The following is a 22,232-nucleotide window of genomic DNA, read 5'->3' as shown; positions in this document are numbered from 1 at the left end:
ATGAGGAAATATATATTAAAATATAATATTATAGTGTACCTGTTGGCTGAGCAGTATTTGCATGGTATAAAAAATTTAAGCACTGACTATGACATTACTGTGCTGAGGAGAGATGGGGCTGAAAGGAATGAGAGGTGTTTTGGAATGATAAGATAATACCTAAAACTGATAAACAAAGAAATAACTGTATAGTCATATTATCTAAAACTAAAAACCAAGCATAGTTGAAATTCTTGAAGATAAATGCCTGTAGGCAACAAAACTTGGACAAGGGTAGAAGAGAAGTGGAATAAAGGATTAATCTTTCCATTACAAACTTTTAAGAAACATTTAACTTTATAAAAAGAATATGTGTTTGATTAAAAATAATTAAAACAGATTTTTTTTATCCATCTGGAATTTATATTGGTGAGTTGGGTGAGATAGAGATCTAACATCAGAGTTTTCCAACTGCCTGTCCAGTTATTATCTAGGTCAATTTTAACTGTTCTTCTCTTCTCACATAATTATTATCTGAAGAAGCACCAAAAAGCAGAAATGTGAATTCATACATATACTCAATTCTTCTTCTCTTCAAGTTTAATGTCACAACCTTGGATAATTCATACTTAAATATTTTCAAGTTATACTTGGGACAATCAGACAGATCAAAAACATCAGGTGATTGAGAGTGCACTTGTGTTCAGAGGATTTAGGTGATAAACCCACTGAGAACATTGGCTTTACATAAATATTTCCTGTAGTCTAGCATGTAAATGGCAATAAGCATATGCAAAAGTATTCTGCATCATTATTCATTGCAAGAAAATGAAAATTAAAACCAAAATCAGCTACTCCTACACACCCATCAGATTGGGTAAAACCACAAAGGCCTACAACACTAAGGTCTTCTTCAATTTCTTTCTTTCATGTTCTGTAGTTTTCATTGTAGAGGTCTTTTACCTCTTTTGTTAGATTGATTTCCAGGTGTTTTTGTTTTGTTTTTATTTTATTGAGGCTATTGTGAATGGGAGAGTTTTCCTAATTTCTATTTTGGCTGATAAATCATTGGTGTACAGAAATGCAATTGATTTTGGGGTGTTAATTTTATATCCTGCAACTTTGCTGAATTTACTTTTTTATATATCTTTTAACATGAATTCATAAGAAACATTGCTTATGCCCCAAGAGATGAGGAAAAATGGCAATTCAGATGAGTACCTCTGAAAAGATTTGTCAGTTTCCTGTTCTGTTCTAGCTAGACTATTTTGAAAACCTTGGGAAACACTGAATTTCCCTGACAATCTGAGATTCTATGTGAATTTTTACAATATTAGTTGGAAAGAAATAAGAATTCCAACTTGGCACCCAATAGACTTCCAGAGATAAAAATCACTGACTAAATGACCACTGTGGGTCTCTGCAGTAGGCAGGGGCTCCTTAAAGAGATCCCATAGGGTTAAAGAAAAGTGCACTGCTAAATCCACTATAGAAAAGAATGAGAACCAAGCCCTGAGAATACTCTCCAATTCCATGGAATTTTAGTTCCCTGAAAGCCTACTGAGCATTTGTAAAATTGTCATGATGCTTGTGGTCTTGAAGCAATGTCTGCACTCTCTTCAATGGAGTGAAATGGCTGTGTAGTCCCTGTAAGATCTTCTGCTATACCTGGAGTTGCAAACTATGGGACCTAACATCCTTTCAGAGGAGGCAAGACAAATCCTTGTACAACTCAAATGTAAGTGCCAGGGTGATTGTTTTCTACATCTAGAGGGGAAGGATCCTGCCATACAAGTTTTGAAATGCATCCCTCGTCAACTAAAGTTGAGGGTTTTGATCCCATACAACTGCTGCCAACAAAATATCTTCTGAATGGGAAATGTGATGGTTATGTTGTGGAAAGCCACACAGCAAGCACAGAAATCATGCTTTATCACCAATATTTGCAGTGTGAGGTGATCTATTTTGTTTTGAAGATGTCAGGATCGGTGTCCTCTTCATGAACTTCTAAATCCATCATGTTGCTTAAGATCTTTCTACCTTGTGAAGGATTTTTTTTTTTTTTTTTTTTTTAACCTGTGACACCACTTGAGCCTGGTAATGTAGGGATAACAGCTTTTGGGCAAATTTCCCAATTTCTTCCATTGTTACTAGTTTGTTAGTTTCTCTCTTCTGAGTCCATTTTGATAACTAAATTTCTCTGGCTTCTTAATGCCCAGCCCTATGCCCTGAGCCACATGCCAGCAGGACTGTGGCAAGCGAGATGCTGAAATTTTCATTTGGATGTCCAGTACATACCACCTAAGTGAAATGCATTTTTCAAGAAAGACTAGTTGAAGAACAAAGGTGCATTAAGAAGAGACTTGACTTTTTATTTCAAGTAGGAAAAAACAAAGCCCAATTGTATCATCGTTCAAAAGCATTTGATTCTCAGTTGCCATGCATTTGATGGATTGAAAAACTTAACACATAAATCTGTAACATTGGAGTCCTGAGTTCAACATTACTGAGAAAGGAAATAGAAAGTTGTCAGAAGCCAAGCCACAGAAGCCAGAGCTATTGGTATTAAAGATTCTAGCTTTCTGCAGCTCTGAAATGAGAAAACTCAACTCTGGATCAATGTTCACTTACATTTTTGGGTAAAGAAGGGAAAAAAAACCACCAATGTCCTATCTACCTCCTCCTACCTGCAGGTTTTCTAGTTTATTTTAGTTACGAATATTTCACTTGCTTGTTTAGAAATTCTGCCCTTTTGACTTCCTGGAAATTTCACATTAATTTCTGAAGTGGCCTGAGGGCATCTGTCTCATAATCTCCTTGGCATTTTGTCTCAGTTTGATCAAGTATCAAGTTTCATTTACCTCTCAGTGTACTAATTTTTTTTTTTCATCTGTAAACCTTCCCATTCAATCCAAAAGAAGTGGATGCGAAGCAATGATTAAAGACAACCCACAAGTCTGATCTCAAAAGAGGAAAACAGAAAGGTCATTCTGAATCTATGAGATTTTGGCATGAGGAACTATACAGGAGTTTTAAGTATCTGACTACAATCCTTTTCTACAATTGTCAATATGGGGATAAACTTGATAGAAAATTGTCCAGCTTTCAAAATATATGGAGGAAATTTTGTCTTGTTTTCAACTGGATAGCTCTTCTGATAAAAATCTCTTACTGACTGTTCCTCTCAATCTTATTCTATGTATTCTCATGTAATTAAAAAGATGTTGTTGAGAATTGTGTTCTTGGGTCCTTGGGATGAAGGCTGCTCTAAATCTGTGGGATTATTCCAATCCCCATCTGAAAGAGTCTGACATAGCCTGTGGCAACTAACATGGCTTATGTTTCCATAACTTTTTGAGGTCCCCACAAATGCAAATCCTCATTCTATGCTACATCTAAAAAGGACATGAAACAAGCATATTATGAATCCTTTTTGCATTTTTCTAGAATACTAACATATAAATACATTTTATTCACTTATTTAAAGATTTGATAAAAACAAATATTTAAATATGTGAATAAAATTCTTGAATACCTTGCAAAACTTACCAATATGTAAGTCCTAAGTCAGTAAAGTGATGTGAAATATATTTTTATTGCTCTCTAAATTTTCTTAGCACTGTAATATTATGTCTATTTTTACTTTGATAAGACACTGGACTGAGAATTTTGTTCCATTTGTGAACTCTGATGTCACAACATTTCAAAGGTAATCTGTTCCTGTATTTTTTTTCATTGAGTTTTCTCCAGGTTGGTCATTTTCTATTTCATGTGACTTTCATCAAACACTGCTCTCTCAAGTACAGATGATAATCAATTGATGCCTCCACTAATTTCTTTTCCAATTTCTCCTCTTTCTCAGATACAATGAAATATGAAGCCTCATTAGTCTATATCAAGTGAGCCTTGCAAATTCCAGGAATTAGTAGTGATACAATCAATGACCCAATAACTTTATAATCCAAAGAATAAATAAATGGATATTCTTTGTCCTGATTGTATTCTTGATCACATTTTCAGTGGCTAAATATTTTTCCTTAGGACATGACAACATGGAGAGCAAATGCAAATATTTTAATCTCTGAAGTATCCATGAAAACAAATTTTCCATACTCAAACTCTCAGGTCCCTTTAAGATCGAGGATAACAAATTAATGTTCAGCAAGTTTCACTTAACATCACCAGCTGCTGAATTCAACAATAAGACTGTGCTCTTTTCAGCACTCGTCCAATTTCCAGGACATTAGTGCAGTAGGGCTGAGTGTGCATCTGTTAGTTGGCAAGATACAATTCCTTTCTGTGAGAAACCAATGCAATAGGTAACAGAATGTTATAGCCTCCCAATATTAACTTGATAAAAGCACAATGCTGGCAGGTAATATGTATGTCAGAGCTTTATCCAAGTTTTCACCTAGGATATCTAAATCTATTAGATCACTCTGCATGTATTCTTTTCAGACTTTCTCTGCAAAGTAGATTAAAAAAGAAATATAGTTTTTTAAATTATTTATCCTCCTAACTTCACAATATTAAGTGTAAACCCTATGATTAATGTGTTTTACATATTTTAGGCATGAATATTATTAAACTTTCAAACTCAGTCTAGTATAGTATCTTCATCTCTATATGTGAACATGTAAAGTCATTTCCTTTTGAAACTCAATATGAACTTCACCAATACTGCTGAAACTGTAATATCACATATTTATTAGAGTAAACAATGTAACAGGCCTAAGCTATTTAGCATGAAATAGCAATTTCTACCACTATAACAAAGAAAATAATTGACAATTCTATTTAAAATTGTTTCCTTTGCAAAGAAGAAGCTTTATAGTTTGAATCCATGTGTTTATTGTTTCTTGGTTTTACTTACTGCGCTTTAGGAGTCTTGTCAAGGAAGTCAGATCCTAGGTTAACATGAAAAAAAAAAAAAAAACTGGGCCTACTTTTTCTTCTATTAGGTGAAGCATCTCTGTTCTAGTGCCTAAGTCTTTGATTTACTTTGAGTAGAGTTTCATGTAGGATGAGAGATAGGGGTTTAATTTCATTTTGTTACATGCGGATTTCTAATTTTCCAGTACTATTTGTTGAATAAGCTATCTTTTCTCCAGTGAATGTTTTTGGCACCTTTGTCTAGTATGAGATAACTGTACTTGTATGGGTTTGTCTATTAAAGAAGAATGAAATTGTGGCATTTGCCAGTAAATGGATGGAGCTTGAGAATATCATGTTAAGCAACATAAGCCAATCCCCCCAAATCAAAGGCCAAATGTTTTCTCTGATATGTGGATCCTAATTCACAGTAAAGAGGCACGGCTTAGGGAAGAATAGAGTTACTTTAGATTAGTAGAGGGGAGTGAAGTGAGGGAAAGGGTGAGGGGGTAGAAAGTACAGTGTAATGAATCAGACATTATTACCCTATGTACATATATAACTACACAACCAGTGTGATTCTACAACATGTACAACCAGAAGAATGGGAAGTTATACTCTTTTTATGTGAATTCTACTGTTATGTATAATTAATTAGAACAAATAAAAAATGTTTATGGGGAAAAATACATACATCAGATAGGAGATAGGCTGAAACTCTTCTTGATCATAGCTATTGGCTAGGTACCCTATGCCTTGATTTATAATACCTGTAAGGAAAAAAAAAAAACTTTTTTCCCATTGAGCAGTTACCCCAGAAGCTATCAAACTCAGTTTGACTTAAATCACTCAATGACTCATAAAACTCATAACTCTTTCTAAAAGATAGCTCTGAATGGAAGGCTCAATTACAAGTAACAACAGTAAGTAAAAATATTTTGGGAAATGATTACCTGTGGTGTGATTTTTTTTTCTCAATGATAAAGTCATAAATATATATTGAACACTAGACAATCTAGAGGTGTCACAGCCTGAGCATCAAGATGACAAACATGACAACAAACAAGAAAACCAAAAAAGAAAAAGTCCCACATACACAGTAATTATTGGCTAGGTGATGAACCTATAAGCTTATGTAAAAATGAATATAAAACAAAAAAACTCTCATCATTTTACATATTCCAAAGACTACTAGAAGAAAATGTGCCAATCTGAAAATTAAATATCAAAAATTTAATTACGTTGGAGAATTCAGGTAAATAATTTATCAAGGGAATTGGTTAGCATTTTTATTGCTTCATAGAAGATAAATTCTTTATGTTTTGCAGATTCCAGAAATTTACTCAGCTAAGGGAGAATCTACAAATATAAAATATGCCCAATTTCATAAAATAAAATATCCACCAAGATAAGATCCTTTGCAATAGACATGTTTAGCAACTGTCCAAGATAGATAAGTGAAGCAATCCAAACTCAGCTTAAACAGTTCTTAAAGATTCTAAGTATAATTTCTGCCTGACATAAAACACGAACTCCTTTATCTTCTCAAATTTAAGAATAGTCAACCTGTGAATTTTACTTTGAAAATTCAATATTACAATTTTAATTTGATCACAATATACATAAATATATAGAAAGCAGAAAACACATGTATAATAAATCTGAAATCATTGGTTTACCTATTTCCTTCATATATAAGGAACGTAGGCCAACTATAAACACAATGGTAATAGTTTCAGAAACAAGTGTTCACCTACCCATGCTTTACTGGACAGAATGAGCCTGCGAAGTAGAAAGAAGGCAGAAAACAGACTCTGACACTCACCACTGCCTTGCTACTGCCTGTCCCCCAATTCAGATAAGCACATTCTTCATCAACCCGAAAAACAAACCAGCCTTCTCTATTAATGTTCCACCAAATTTCTAAATCAGCCAAATTATGAATACTTATCCATCATCATATTCTCATTTAATAAGTCTATAAAAAACATATCAATTACAGTGAGCATCAAATAATAAATGGTGAAAAAGAAGTTTCCACATCATGACAAAGAGCTTCATTGGATAATTGCATTTGGGTAAAGCATAGCTAGAGATCTGAAAAACTATAGCTGTCAACTAATAGAAAGTAGCATACACAGACTGTTGGAGGGAAAAAGTTAAAACAAAAATAGAGACCTCAAAACTCAAATGAAGACAATATTATCCAACTAGAACTTAAAACAATAAATAAACTTTGAAAACTAAAATTATGATAAAACCAGAAGAAAGTCTGAGAAAAGAGCTTGGAGTCTTTAGAAGGGATACATGGCTTACAAGATAAAGTAACAGAAAACAATAAATATTAAACAGATTGAGATTTAAAGATAACAATAAAATTAAAATATGAGATGCTCAAGCAAGAAAACAATATGCAGAAAATAAAAAGGAGAGGCATCAAAAAAATCCAGAATTTATACAGTTTAAACACAGTAATTGCTGACAATAACATATTTGATAAGCTGTTTCAGAATGTAGAGGAAAAGTGAAATTATTAAAATATTGAATCAATAAAGAAGGAAAAAAATGTATCTATCATGAGAAATCTCAATGTTCACAAGGAAAATAAAGGAGTAGGAAGATACAGAAAATAAGAAACAAAGCAGAAACCAGAAGTACAATGAAAAACAATCTCCCAAACTAAGAAAAACCAGTGTATGAATATGCCTTAACTATTACATATATGTATAAGTGACTAACAGGATCCCATTCTATGAAATGGATAAATAAAACAAGAAGTGACACCTGTTATTGTTTGAGCTTATGAGTGATTGGGGAAGACACACAGTCACTTGACTAAATGTGTAACCACAACCATGACAAGAGAGTATGTGATATTATGAAAAAAATGCTCTGGGGAATTTGACCTAGTTGGGAGGTCAGAGGTGTCTCCAAAAAGGTTGTTTCATATTAGGTTTGGGAGACAGTAGGAATTAATCATGGAATTCAAAATTTAAAGCAGAGACAACAGCATATGCAAAATCCTTAAGCAAAAGTGAGCACAGCACAGTTAAAGAACAGTATATTGAGGAATAAGGTTGAAAAACAGAACGCCAGCAAGACTGGGGAACAAGAGGACTGGAGCCAAGAGGAACATGCATGAGATGATAATGTAGAGGTAGGTAGGTAGGAAGGAGACAAATAATCCTGGGCACTGTTGATCAGAGACATAACCATATATAGAGAGATACAGATACAGATACAGACACACACACACACACACACAATGATCTACAGTAAGAAATGTTTTCTGTCTCATAGCCCTCATACTCATATGTATATGTATAGAAATAAATTTGGTAGATCATGAGAGTGTTAATAAAAAGAAACTCCAAAATTCAATAGCAAAAAAAAAAAAAAAACACATAATAATAACCCAAATAAAAAATGGTCAATTTATCAAAATAAAACATACAAATAACTAACAAGTATATGAAAAATGCTCAACATCATTAAAAATGTTCATTATCTGAGAAGTGCAAATCAAAACCAAAATGAGATATCACCTCACCTCATTTAAATGGCCATTTATCAAAGAAGACTAAAGATAACAAGTATTGGGGGAAATGTGGAACACTTGCATGTACTGGTGAAAATTTAAATTAGTACAGCTATTATGGAAAACTATATAGAGGTTCTCCAAATAATTAAATATAAAGGCAACACATGATTCAGCAATCCCACCCCTGAGTATATATCCAATGGAAATGAAATCAGTATGTCAAAGAGACAACTGCATTCCCATGTTTACTGTAGCATCATGTACAATAGCCAAGTAATGAAAACAACTTGAATGTCAAACAACTATGAATGGTTAAATAGAATGTGGTACAGACACACAATGAAATATTATTTAGCCATAAAAGAAGTGAAATACTGATACTGGCAACAATATGGATGGAACTGGAGATCATTAAAGGAAATAAACCAAGTATAGAAAGACAAGTACTACATGATCTCACTCATATGTGGAATCTAAAAAAGCTGATCTCATAGAGGTTGAGAGTGGAGTGGTGGTTAACCAGAAACCAGGAAGAGTAGGGTAGGAAGCATAAGTTAGGAAGAGGCATGGGGAAAGGTTGAACACTGGGAACCAAGTCACAGTTTACATTGGAGCAAGAAGTCCTTGGTGTGCTATTAATGCACAGTAGAGTAATTATAAATAACTATAACGTGCTGTACATTACAAAAAGGTAGAAGAAAGGATTTTGAAAGAAATGATAAATGTTTACAGAGATAAATTTATTTAATTTAAACATTATGCAAGTATACATGTATCAAAACATTACATAGTGCCCCCAAAATATATGCAATTTTTCTCCTTATATGTATCAGGAAAGAAACTAAAAGTATAGAAAAGCAGAATTTTAAAAAGTCAGAGTATTTTTCTCATAGTAGACCAGGCAACAGTATATCAATTATTTTGTTTAGGTTTATTTATATTATGTGTGTGTTTATGCTCTTATGATTTAGCAAATTGGTTTTATGACTCATCAATGAATCCCTACCTATAGTTTGAAAAATTGTGGCAAAATATGTGGCAAATTCATGTTATAGATTTTGCTTTTTATTTAAAGGCCATTGAGTAACTTAAACAGATATATGAGATGAACAAATTTGAATTTGGAGAGGAAATAATCTCCCTGCCTATGGTGTATAAATCTATAAATGTTTGAGCTTGTGAGTGATTGGGGAAGACACACAGTCACTTGACTAAATGTGTGACCACAACCACGACAAAAGAGTATGTGGTTGTCAGAGGTTTTTATAGCAAGAATTCAGGTAAGAGCTAACACTGGCTCGACCTTGGATAGCAACGAGGAGAGAAATAAGTAGATAAGATTACAGAGATGACAGAGGCATAAAAAATTCAGAAAAAGTTTTTTTTATAAGGTAAATAGAAACATAAATGTCAAAGATGACTTTCAGGTTGAAAAGGGCCTAACAAAAATTATTGGAAAAAAACCCTGAGAGATGAAAATACTGGGCTTACAAGAATAAACAAGAACCATGTAACAAGTGATCCTCCAGGAAACACATGTTACTATCAGGAAAATCAAGATGGTGTTGGCCTCAGATCCTTTTTATTACCCGCCCCTCTCTCTTCTCTTTGCAATGCAAAGCACTGAGATAATTTTTTAAAAAAGCAACCACAGAAATTTAAACAAAATAGTTGAGAGCTTAAGACACAAAGGAAATAAAATGTTATCATAAATGCAGCCATACTAAGAAAAATATAATATCCATAATATTGAAAAAGAAATTACTTGCCTTTACAATTGAATAAATTCTAATTTAAAAATAAAGAATGGGAAGATTATGATTTTGAAAAGATTAATAATTGATTCTGAAAACAATCAAAAGCAGGTTTACATTAAAATGAATATTAAAAATAGGATAAAACTAGACACAAAGTAAAAAAAAAAACATTTCCTTAAAGAATATATATGTTAAAAATAATGAAATCACAATAATCAGAGAATACAAATTATATTAAAAGGTTAGCTAGCTTTCTCTCCTAACACAGAAAATGATTCAAAGCATCTAACTGAGCATGATGGCACACACCTCTATCCCAGCTAATAAGACAAAAGGATCCTCTGAGCCCAGGAGTTCAAGACCAGTCTCGGAAACACAGTGAGACCTCATCTAAAAAAAAAAAAAAAAAAAAACACCTCCATTTTCACTACATTTTGATGATTAAAGGTGGGGCGGGTGGTGGTGGGGAACCTGAGGGGTATTTTTTAATAAATATAACTAGGTAAAAATATAAACTATAATATCAATTTTCAAAAATCACTGTATTTTAATATTTAGAGTCATTTCAAAAATAGTTTAAATAGAAAATCAGGAGAGAGGAATGTGTGCATAAAAAAAGCAAATTAGGGAACAATAAAAGAACATGAAACAAAAACCTCAATTTGAGACAGAAAACATGACATATATCACTTAACAACTATGAAAATAAAGTTTACGCCTTTGTTTTAAAGACAAGGATTTAAACTGTTTCAAACCAATTAGAAACTTCTCACAAAACTAACATGAAATGAAAACAAAAGTACAAAAATTACCTTTTAAGAAGGATATATTCAAGTTATAAAAATCAGCTAATTCCCATTTCATACCTATTACTGTATTGTATACAAAGAATAAAAGGTCTTTAAATAAAATTTCTGAAACTAACCCAGTTCATGTGCCACAGTTAAATGTCAACGTTTTTCAATGTGACAAGACATACCACTTGAGAACACTGATTTTTGAAAATAGTGAGGATGAAAACAAAAATAGAAACCTAAACTATATGGCCAAACTTATTCAGACTGGAGTTTTAAGTCTTATTTAAATTTAAAAAGTCAAGACAGAACCTAAGGAAAATCAGAAGAAAGAAAAGAGAATAATTAAAATATTTGAATAAATTTTAAAATATTAGCAATTGATTTTAAAATTTCAGAAATTAGTTTTTTTAATACCATTTGATAAATTTAGCAGAAGAGAAAAAAACACAAACCTAATTATTAATGACAAAGTATATATAACCAAAGAAACACTTAAAATTATAAGAGAACACTTGATACAAAGATCCCACATAAATTTTAAAATAAATATTAGAAAATAATGAAATTATGAATATTGTCTATATTGCTTTCTAGTATTGCTTTCTAGTATTAGAAAATAAATAATAAGCCATTTAAGTCAAAATAGACTCAGTAGAAGTGAAATATCTTAATAGGCCCATAGCTATGGACATTACTTTTTAATCTTGAGGGATAGCCATCCAGGCAGGCTCTGGGATCTGGTGAAGATGCTTCTTAAGCTCTATGTATCCATATTGACAAATGTGTCATGATTAGAAGGTATCATTAGTACTTGGTACCTTATCCTTTTGGTTATTTTTTTTCTCTTTACTATTTTAAGTTATATCCTTCTGACTGGAATCATATTTTTCTAATTAAGTATATTTACTTGCTTAAATCTCAGCTTTAGAAAGAACAATGAACATTCTAGCAAAATTTCAACTTTTCAAACCTGAAAAAATAACTGAATCTGAGGAGAAAAATATTATAGGCAAAAAGCAAGGGACAAAATCACAGGGGAGAAAACTGATTAACTACAAATTAAAGCTTCCAATTCCAAAAGGTTAAATTATAGATTCAATCATAAATGATGAAAATATGTGCAATAAATAAAATACTGTATAAATTTCCCAGCAACCAAGAAAAACAGTTGAATTATGACTTATTCACATAAAGAATTATTAGCCATTAAGATTATTTTTATGGGAAATGGTCATGATTTACTACTAAGTGGGAGACTAATAGAAAATAAATATGTAAATTAAAATATATCTCAATTCTAAAATTTTACATACATTACATATGCTTATATTCATACATTATTTATGTGTATCACATATAAATTTAAATTCATATGTTTAGACTCAAGTATTTATTCATTGTAGGTAATATATCAAAATATTAAAATGAATGTTATTTTATTATAATTTGTTTTTAAATTTATACCAATGAATTCCTTTATAATTTAAAAAATAAATAAACATATTCAAAGAAAACAGCTGTATGGCAATCACCCTCTCCCATACTCAAGTGGAAATACCTTCCATGGTTCAGTCAATGCCTTCAGCCTTTACAGAAGGGGGCTTTATTGAGCATTGTGTGACATGGTCCTTCAACTATCATCTGCTTTGGTCTTCCAAACCACTTATGTAAAAATCTATATGACAAATTCCTCCTAAATATTGGTTCCTGGAAAAGTTTTGACTCTGGGTAAATGTGAGTGATTTTTTTTAACCAATAAGAAAAATTATATCCAAACTGTTTCAGCTTTGCCTTACTTAGGAAACACAACGTATCAGCAAAATCAAGGTCATGTTACAGAAAAGAGTTCACTTTGGTGGTCAGGAAGCACATCCTCCTCCTATCCCTTTTAAATGATTGCTGCTCTGTTCTCTCTTTTTTTTTAATTCTAATCATAACTTTTATATTAATGCAATTTTGAATGGCACACCAAATCCCTTTAGAAAGAGGTGAAGTATAAGTCATAAATAAATAAAATGCAATTACGAAGAATAACAGAAAATGTCTCGTCTGCTCTGAGTCATATTGGATTCATCAGAGCATCATCTGAACTCTGCCCATCTGAAACATCTAAGCTCTCAAAGTCCTCAACAAGGGGGCAAATTGGATACTGGCAGAAAGTGAGCTACTTCAGGAAGTTGATATTTTTATAGTTATCTTAATGTCCTCATGTTGATCTTCTTGCTGAAAGTGTCACATTCATACCTTCAATGCTGGATACCAACAGGTAAGGCTTGCTTAACGAGTTCAAAAATAAAAATACATATAATGCAAAGGTTATCTCCACGTGAACACATCCATGCTCCAGACAGCGAGGGCCATTAAGCATTCGCCATGCACTAAGACTTGCTGGGCAGTGGGTCTGAGGAGACTAACAAGGACATTGACCAGCAGCTGAAGGGTTCTGTGGAGCTCTTATCTCCTCCCTGATTGGCACAGATGGGGATGTTTGTTTGCTCTTGTTCTTCCATGCCTTGTTCTCTGTACCATAATGATGACTAAATTCTGAATCAAAGGGAATCAGATTTCAGATAATTCCCCAAAGCAGTCTGCCAACCTTGCAGTGAGAGCAATTACAGGAGTCAGGGAAGTAGAATGCTGCATTCATTTCATTATCAGGGTAAGATTAATCCTACTAGATTCTTTGGAATCAAAATCAACATTGGATTTTTTTTTCACTTTAAAAATTCTGCACTTAAGTTTTTTAAATGTCCCCAATTGAGTAGTTTATATCCACTGCTTTCACTCCTCACTGTACTTCCATCTCTTACTATAACCCTGTTCTGCCCCCTTAGTCCTCCTCCTTCATGAACCTGTATTCTCCATCACCACAGAGGAGCTCCTCATTGCCATACTCAAAGGTCCAGGTTTGGGCCCCTTTCTCCTTGTACTCCTTGTGGCTCTTTAATAGTTTTGTCTTCCAATATCCCATGAACCTTGTTGCAGTCTGGCTGGACAAAATAACCAGGGGGGTGACAAGCAACTTGTGAAGATTGATACAGTGGGAGCTGCTTTATTGCAGGACAGCAGAGGTATATATACTTACCTAATTACACACAGCTTAACTTAATTAACATAAACTAGATACAGCATCAACCAATAAGGAATCCTCATCATCTTAATGGCTCGCCGGCGTTGCTTCACAGACCACTCCTCCTGGCAAAATGCCAGGCGCCATCTTGACTTGATTTCAGCCCTCAACAGAACCTTTGGATTGAAGTAGTATTATCTTATGCTCTTCCCTTCCTTTAGTGACCACTCTTGTCAATCATTTTCTCCCTCTCCCCACCAACAAACATAGGCTTTTCACAAGGTTAGAACCTTTGCTTTGCTCTGGAACATTTATACTTCCTCTTTTGGAGAACTTATCAACTTCTCTTAATACCTCAGCTAACTTTCCTAAAAGGATGATTCCCTAATCTTTGGCTGTCAGAGATGTAGACCCATATCTCCAAAGGCTTTTAGTGGATGGTAGATATGGACGTCGCACCATTGATTCTAACTCAACTTAAAAGAAAATCCCCGCCTTCCCTAAACATGTACTCATTCACCTGATTGTATTTTGATGCACTAGATCTTTCAAGCACCCAGATCTCATGCCTTCAAATCATCTCTGAAATCTTTAGATCTAGCTCCAATCTTCTTGTGACTTTGGTAGCTGGGTTATTTGAATGTTGAGTCTTGATTTCCTCACATGTAAGATGTGGTACAAATATAGCACAAATGAAAGTAAGATCATGGATGTGACTATAACCTGTACACTGAGAATGCTATGTGTGTATTAGGTGCCACATTAAATTGCTTCTCCTACTCAGGCAAGTACATGGCATAAAATAGTAAATTTTTGTTGACTGACTGAAAGAATGAATGGACAAGTGATTGAACTAATGTAACTTTTACTTATTTTGAATTCTTATAGTATTTATTATCTACTGTGTAATTTATTTGGCTCCAATTATATACCCATACTTTGTTAGCATTTTTTAGTATATGCATCCTGGTGTCTTAAATATTTAGTTTCTTGGGAGCAGAAATCTAATTTATCCTTTTTTATTTTTCTCACAAGCTCTATCAAAGTCTATAAATAGCCGGTATGCACTAATGATTGACTTTGCACATAATTTATAAGTCTGAGATGCATACAAATTCATTCTTTTTTCCATTAAAGGAAATTGGTATCAGACACAGTAGCACACAACTATAGTCCTAGCAACTTGGGAGGCTGTGGCAGAATGATTGTAAGTTTGAGGCCAGCCTCAGTGATTTAGTGAGACCCTCAGCAACTTAGTGAGACCCTGCCTCAAAATAAAAAAAAAATTTAAAAGATTGAACATATAGCTCAGTGATAAAGCATCCCTGGATTCAACCTCTAGTACAAAAAAAAGAAAAGTATTTGGTGCAGAATTTGGCAAGCACATTTTCTTGAGGCTTTTTTTTTTAATCATGACTCATATCTTGCTGGTTTAATAACACTAAACAGTGATTTTAATGGCATGATGAAAGAGGGTTTAGTCAGTCCTCACTTTTCAGATTAAATTTGATTCTGCCATAAAATGCCTTCCCAACTGTATCTCAGTGACCAGAGGCATTTTCACCCTGATGTATAATTTAATCAGGGGACTTCTAGCTATATTAAAATAAGCTGTGCTGTGGAATAGCGACTACACAGCACACCAGAAATAACAGGGCTTTTTTTTTTCTTTATTCATGACAACATTTCTACACTCAAGAAAATAACAACTTTGCTGTCCTTCCTATTTCTTTCTTTGGAAAACTTACCGCCAGAGGGAAAACCAGAGCAAAAAAAAAAAAAAAATAGTACCCACGCACTGGCCAGCAGGGCAATTATGATGGAAAGGGAAACATGTACGTGTCAAACAGCACAGCCTTTGGGTTATCTGGTCTCTAAGGACTCTTCAGTCAGATGTGAAGAAGTGAAACAAATTGTATCACCCACAAGAATATTTTCATTATCAATTTCCCAGTAGACTTTTAGTCATCCTTCATCCTTATTACTTTGAATACTAACACATTTAATACACGAAGATTTAATCAATAGAAATGAATGAATAATGGGCACCTTCTGGTCATATCTGAGTCCAACAGGGTTTTAATCTCTTAAGTTATATGTAACTGCCACAGGCCAGACACATCAAATTTACCCATCCCAGAGTCTCTTTAATTTCTCTTTCTGGAGTAAACTCCTCCAGGTGTATGGCTTATACAGTTTGTGCTTTCTTCAAATTTTCTTTTAAAATCTTCTAATATAGAACTTTCAACACAGAGTGTTCAAGAGAGATGTTTCAGTCTGTTTTCTGTAGATAATGGAATTGCTGAGACTAAGAAATTTATTTAAAAAAAAAAAAACCTATTTAGCTCACAGTTCTGGAGGCTGGAAGTCTGAGATTGGGCTGCAGCACCAGAGGAGCACACCGTGCTGCATCATGACAGGATAGAATACGTGTGAGTGTGAACGGGTGTGTAAGGAAGAGAGGAAACACTGGGGGCCACCTGGCTGTGTAGCAACCCTCTCTTGTAAGAACATACTCTCACTAGAAAGGCACAAATCTATTTATGAGGGAGGTACCCCTGTGACATAATTGACTCTTATAGTCCTACTGCTTCTCAATACTGATCTGTTGGGACTTCATTTTCCAACATATGAATTCTGGGGGTAGGTAGATATTCAAACCAAAGCATGGGACAACTATGAAAAGTATAAAATTGTTAATACAAGCCCTAAATTAGTTTTCTGGAGCTACTGTAATGAAATGCCCCAAGCTGAGTGACTTAAATAGCAAAACTTTTTGTGTCCAAGTTCTGAAGGACAGAAGTTTAAGATCAAGGTGTCAGCATATTGTGTTTCCTCAAACTAGGGAAAGATGAGTCTCAGGTCTATCTCCTGCATTGGATTGTGGCAGCATAATTCCAATTTGCACAAGGATTTTCCTTTTACAAATGTGTATCTGTATCCAAACCTCCCCTTGTTATAATGCCACAGCCCCCATCTGAACTAGATCATTTACAGAGACCCTATTTCCAAATACAGTTACATTCACATGTATTGGGAATGAAGACTTCAATATATTTTAGGAGGAGAACATAATTCAAGCCATAAAAAGTTGCCTATGATCACTTTTGTAAATCTTAATACATAAGAAGAGCAACAAAAATCAACTTTACAATAAAAACAAGAAGGAAACATTGGTATTTGGAATCACAATATGGCAACATCTTCTGCTATTCAGAATAATAGTTCATATTCAGATTAGTCATATTGGTTTTTTCTCCTAAAATGTAAGCAAAATTATTCAGAATGGACAACTGATGAGTCTTAAATAATTATCAAGACTAAATTTTCCCATATGAATCATCATGAGAAGAAAGATTTTGGCATTACCAATCATTCATAAAGGTCACATCTACAGGACATCTTGTAAATTAAAATGAGGAGAGCTCAGCAAGATGGTGAAATAAGAGGTTCTAGTTTTCAAACCCCAAAGAAACACAGATTGTAGCAATGACCTACAGGCAAGAATATCTTTGTGGGAGCCTCCGAATATAGCTGTGGTTTAAATACCTCACTAGGACACAAAATCCAAGAGTGGACATATAAAAGGGGTTGGCCATACATAATACTAATCCATTATCATCCAAGAGTCTTGCCCATAAACCCACAAGAAGACTCACCCAAAGACCTCCATAATCAGTCAGGCATGGTGGCACATGCCTATAATCCCAGCAGCTTGGGAAGCTGAGGCAGGAGGATCACTCAAAACCAGAGTCAGCAAAAGTGAGGTGCTAAGCAACTCAGTGAGTCCTTGTCTCTAAATAAAATACAAAACATGGTTGGGATGTAGCTAAGTGTTCAAGTACCCATGAGTTCAATTCCCAGTCTCCCACCAAAAGACCCTCACAATCAGCTGATGAATAACCATAGCCCATAGCACCCCACATTCCCTCTATGAATTGTTATCCATGCATTCTTATACACAGACCACAGATTTCAACAGAAGGTGTGGATCTCAGTGGCCACCTTGGGAGAAGGTTAAAAACCTTGAACATCTAGGGCACTTCCTTAGGGAAAATAGATGGAAGGTTCACAGTACCCTGGCTTTGTGTGATAAAGAGAAGGAACACAACCCTAAGATCTCACCCCTTCCCCTTAGAGGGAAAAAGAAGAATAGAGTTGGTGCATCCATAGAAAAAGTCCAAGAGAACCCCAAAATCTCTAGGAGGTCTCACTGGTGAAGGTCATTTTTTCTAAAAGCCACTCAATACAATAAAGACTGACTTCTTCACATTCAAAGAGAGCAACACAAGGCTTCAAGGAATATGAAGAATCTATAAAATATAAAACTACCAGAATAATTAATAAAATTCTAGTTACTGACCCCAAAGAAATGTAGATCTACAACTGCCTGTCAAAGAATTCAGAATAATCATTTAAAGAATCCCAGGGAGCTATAAGAGAACACATAAAGCTAAAGAAAATCAGAAAAGCAATGAATGAACAAAATCAAAAGTTCAACAAAGATAAACCATACCAAAAGAACCAAACAAATTCTGGAGCTGAAGAAGACAATGTCTGAACTAACAAATTCAATAAGAATCTTCCATACAAGATTAATCAAGAAGAAGAAAGAATCATCAAAATTGAAGACAGATATTTGAAATTATCCAGTCAGACAGATCAAAAGAAAAGAATAAAAAGAGTTAAGAAAGTTTAAAGGACTTACAGGACATGATCACACAAATAAGTATACCCATTATGAGATTCCCAAAAGGAGCAAAGAAGAAAAAAGCATAAAGATTATTTGAAGAAATAATAACAGAAAACTTCCCAAATCTAGAATGGGAAATGAACATTATGCATAAAAATCCAACAACTATAAATAGGTTGAGAATTAGGTTTTTGTCAAGACACATTTTAATCAAATAATCAAAAGTCAAAGACAAAGAAAGGTTGGGCATGGTGGTGTACACCTGTAATTCCAGAAATTTGAGAGGCTGAGGCAGGAGGATTGCAAGTTTAAGGCCGTCCTTGGCAATTTAATAAGACCCTGTCTCAACTAAAAAATAAAAATGGTTGGGGATGTAGATCAGTGTAGAGCATCCCTACGTTTAATACTCAGAACTGACAAAAAAATACAAAAAAAAAAAAAACTGTAAAAGAAACAAGAGAAAAGCAACTCATCACTTACAAGGGAAGACTCATAAGACCATCAGTAAATTAAATTTCCTAGTAGAAGCCTTGCAGGGAGGAGAGAGTGAGGTGACATATTTAAACTGTAAAGAAAAAACTGCCAAAAGTACTGCACACTGCAAAACTGTCAGAAATGAAGAAAAGATAAATATTTCAGATAAACAAAAGTTAAAGGAATTCATCACTAATAGACCTATCTTACAAAAATGCCAACGGAAGTTCTTCAAGTTAAAATAAAATGACATACACCTACAACATAAAACATATACGCATATAAAACTCACTGGTAATGAGAAGTATACAGTCAAATTCAGAGTACTTTAATGCTGTGATGCAGGTGGATAAGTCACTTTTAACTCAAGAATATATGTTAAAGGACAAAAGTATTAAAATAATTATAGTTAAAATAGTTTTCTAATGGATACACAGTATAAAAAGAGGTAAGTTATGACATTAATAGCAAATGGGATAGGAGTAAAAGTATGAAGTTTTTGTGTGAAATCAAAATTATCAGTTTATATTTTTATAACCAGGTTTTATGTAAGCTTTATGATAATCAACAAGCAAAAACCTATAATAGATGCACAAAAGATAAAGAAAAGGGAATCAAAGCATTCTTATTAAAAAATAAAATAACAAAGAAGATAGCAAGAAAGGAAGAAAGGAAGTACAGAAAACAATTAGCAAAATAGCAATAATAAATCCCTGTTAATAAGTACTTTAAATATAAATAGATTACATTTTCCAATCAAAAGAACATAGCATTGCCCAATGGATGAAAACACAAATTCCATCTGTATGCTGCCTACAAGAGACACACTTCAGTATTAAGTATATGCAGCTGAAAGTGAAGGATAGAAAAGGATATCCCAGATAAGTGATAAACAAAAAGAGCAGAGGTGACTGTACTTATCAGACAAAATAGAATGTAAGTCAAAAACTATCACAAAAGACAAAAGTCATTATATACTAATAAAGAAATTAATTCCTAAAGATGATATAAAATTATAAATATATTTGTACCCAATGTGAGAGCACCCTAAATAGATGAAGCAAATATTAACAGAAGTGAAGAGAAAAATGGACAGCCACATGACATTAGTAGGAAAGTACAATATCCCATTTTTAACAATGAGTAGATCATCCAGATAGTAAACTAATAAGGAAAGATAAACTTAAAAGCTATTAGAGAAAAATGGAACTAACAGACATATACACAACATGTACCCAACAGCATCACAATATAGATTCTTCACAAGGGCACATGGAACACTTTCTTGAAGATATCATATGTTAGGACACAAAAAATGTCTAAATAAATGTAAGAAAATTGAAATCATGTCAGTAGATTAAATCAGGAACAGGAGGAAAACTAAAAAATTCAAAAATATGTAGTCATTAGGAAACATAATCCTGAACAATCAAGATGTCAATGAACAAATCAAAAAAAAAAAAATCAAATAGTATCTTAGGACCAATAAAAGTGAAAAAATAAAATTAAGTTCTAAGAGTGAAGTTTAATGTTACACATGCCCACGTTATAAAAAGAAAAATTTCAAATAATCAACTTAATTTATGTGTAAAGAAACTAGAAAGACAAACTGAGCACAATGTTAATAGAAGGAAGAAAACACATATTAAAGAACTAAATAAAACAAAGACTAGAAAGCCAGTTGAAAAAGATGAACAAAACAGGGTTTTGTTTTTTTAAAAGATAAACAAAATTGAGAAACTTTCAGCTAACCTAAAAAAAACATAAGATACAAATAAAAGTATGAGTGAAAGGGGAATCATCACAACTGACACCTCAGAAACATAGATCATAAGAGGGAATACTGAGACTACTATAAACAATTAGATACCAACAAATTGGACAAACTAGGAAAAATGGATAAATTCCTAGAGATATAAATCTACCAATATTGAATCATAAAGAAATAAAAAATATGGACTAATAACAAGAAACTGAATCAGTAATTTTTAAAAAAAAATGCCAACAAAGAAAATCACAGGCCCATATTGCTTCACTAGTGAAACATTTAAAGAATTAACATCAGACCTCAAATGCATCCAAAGAATTAAAGGGAAGACCGTCTAGCATTACCTCAATACAAAAGTCAGACAAAGACATTAAAGAAAAAGAAAATGCCAGACCAATATTCTTGATGAATATAGATATGAAAACTCTTTGGAAAAATTAAGTAGACTGAATTCAATAGCACATTAAAAGTATCATATGCAATGATCAAACGAGATTGTCCCTGGGATTAAAGGATAGTTCAATATACACAAACCAACAAACACCAACACAGCCTTAACAAAATAAAGGATAAAAATCATACATTGGGATAGATTTAGAAAAAGCATTTGGCAAAATTCAACATCCCGTCATGTCTTAGAAACTATAAAAAGTTATTATATATATAAGGAATATACATTGATGTAATAAAGATCATCTATATGAGAAGACCACAGCTGATATCACACTCAATAGAGAAAGGCTGAAAGTTTTCACTTTAAAAAGGTGAACAAAACTGACAAAATTTTTAGCTAACTTAAAAAGTAAATAAAATACAAATAAAAATGTAAGTGAAAGGGGAGACATTACAACTGATACCACAGAAATATTAAGAAACAAGAAAATAGTGCTCACACTCACATTTCCATTAAACAAAGACCTGAAAGTCCTAGATAGAGCAATTATCCAAGAAAAAGAAAAAGAAAAACAACATCCTATTGGAAAGGAAGAAATAATATTGTCTCTTCTCCTGACATTGTCATATATGAAAACACCTGAAGACCGTATGAAAAACAAAACAACAACAACAACAACAACAAAAACTGTTGGAATAAATGAGTTCAATAAAGGTACAGGATACAAAAATCAAGACACAAAAACCAATTGTGTTTCTGCACACTAACAAAAAAATATCCAAAAAAGAAATTAAGATAACAATCTTGTCTGTAACCACATCAAACCACAATACTCATAAACTTAACCGAAAGATCTATACATTGCACAGAACTTAGATGAAAGAAAT

At 33.3% G+C, this 22,232-nt stretch overlaps 1 pseudogene; it reads right to left on the bottom strand.

The window, feature by feature from the left end:
* Positions 1-1,118: 1,118 nt before the first annotated feature.
* LOC143401024 (mitochondrial nicotinamide adenine dinucleotide transporter SLC25A51-like) lies at positions 1,119-1,999 on the bottom strand (annotated as a pseudogene).
* Positions 2,000-22,232: the final 20,233 nt, after the last annotated feature.

This window comes from Callospermophilus lateralis, chromosome 6, assembly GCF_048772815.1.
Source record: "Callospermophilus lateralis isolate mCalLat2 chromosome 6, mCalLat2.hap1, whole genome shotgun sequence".
NCBI classification, from domain to species: Eukaryota; Metazoa; Chordata; class Mammalia; order Rodentia; family Sciuridae; genus Callospermophilus; species Callospermophilus lateralis.
The sequence above is the reverse complement of the archived record's forward strand: the minus strand, read 5'-3'. Positions and strand labels throughout refer to the sequence as shown.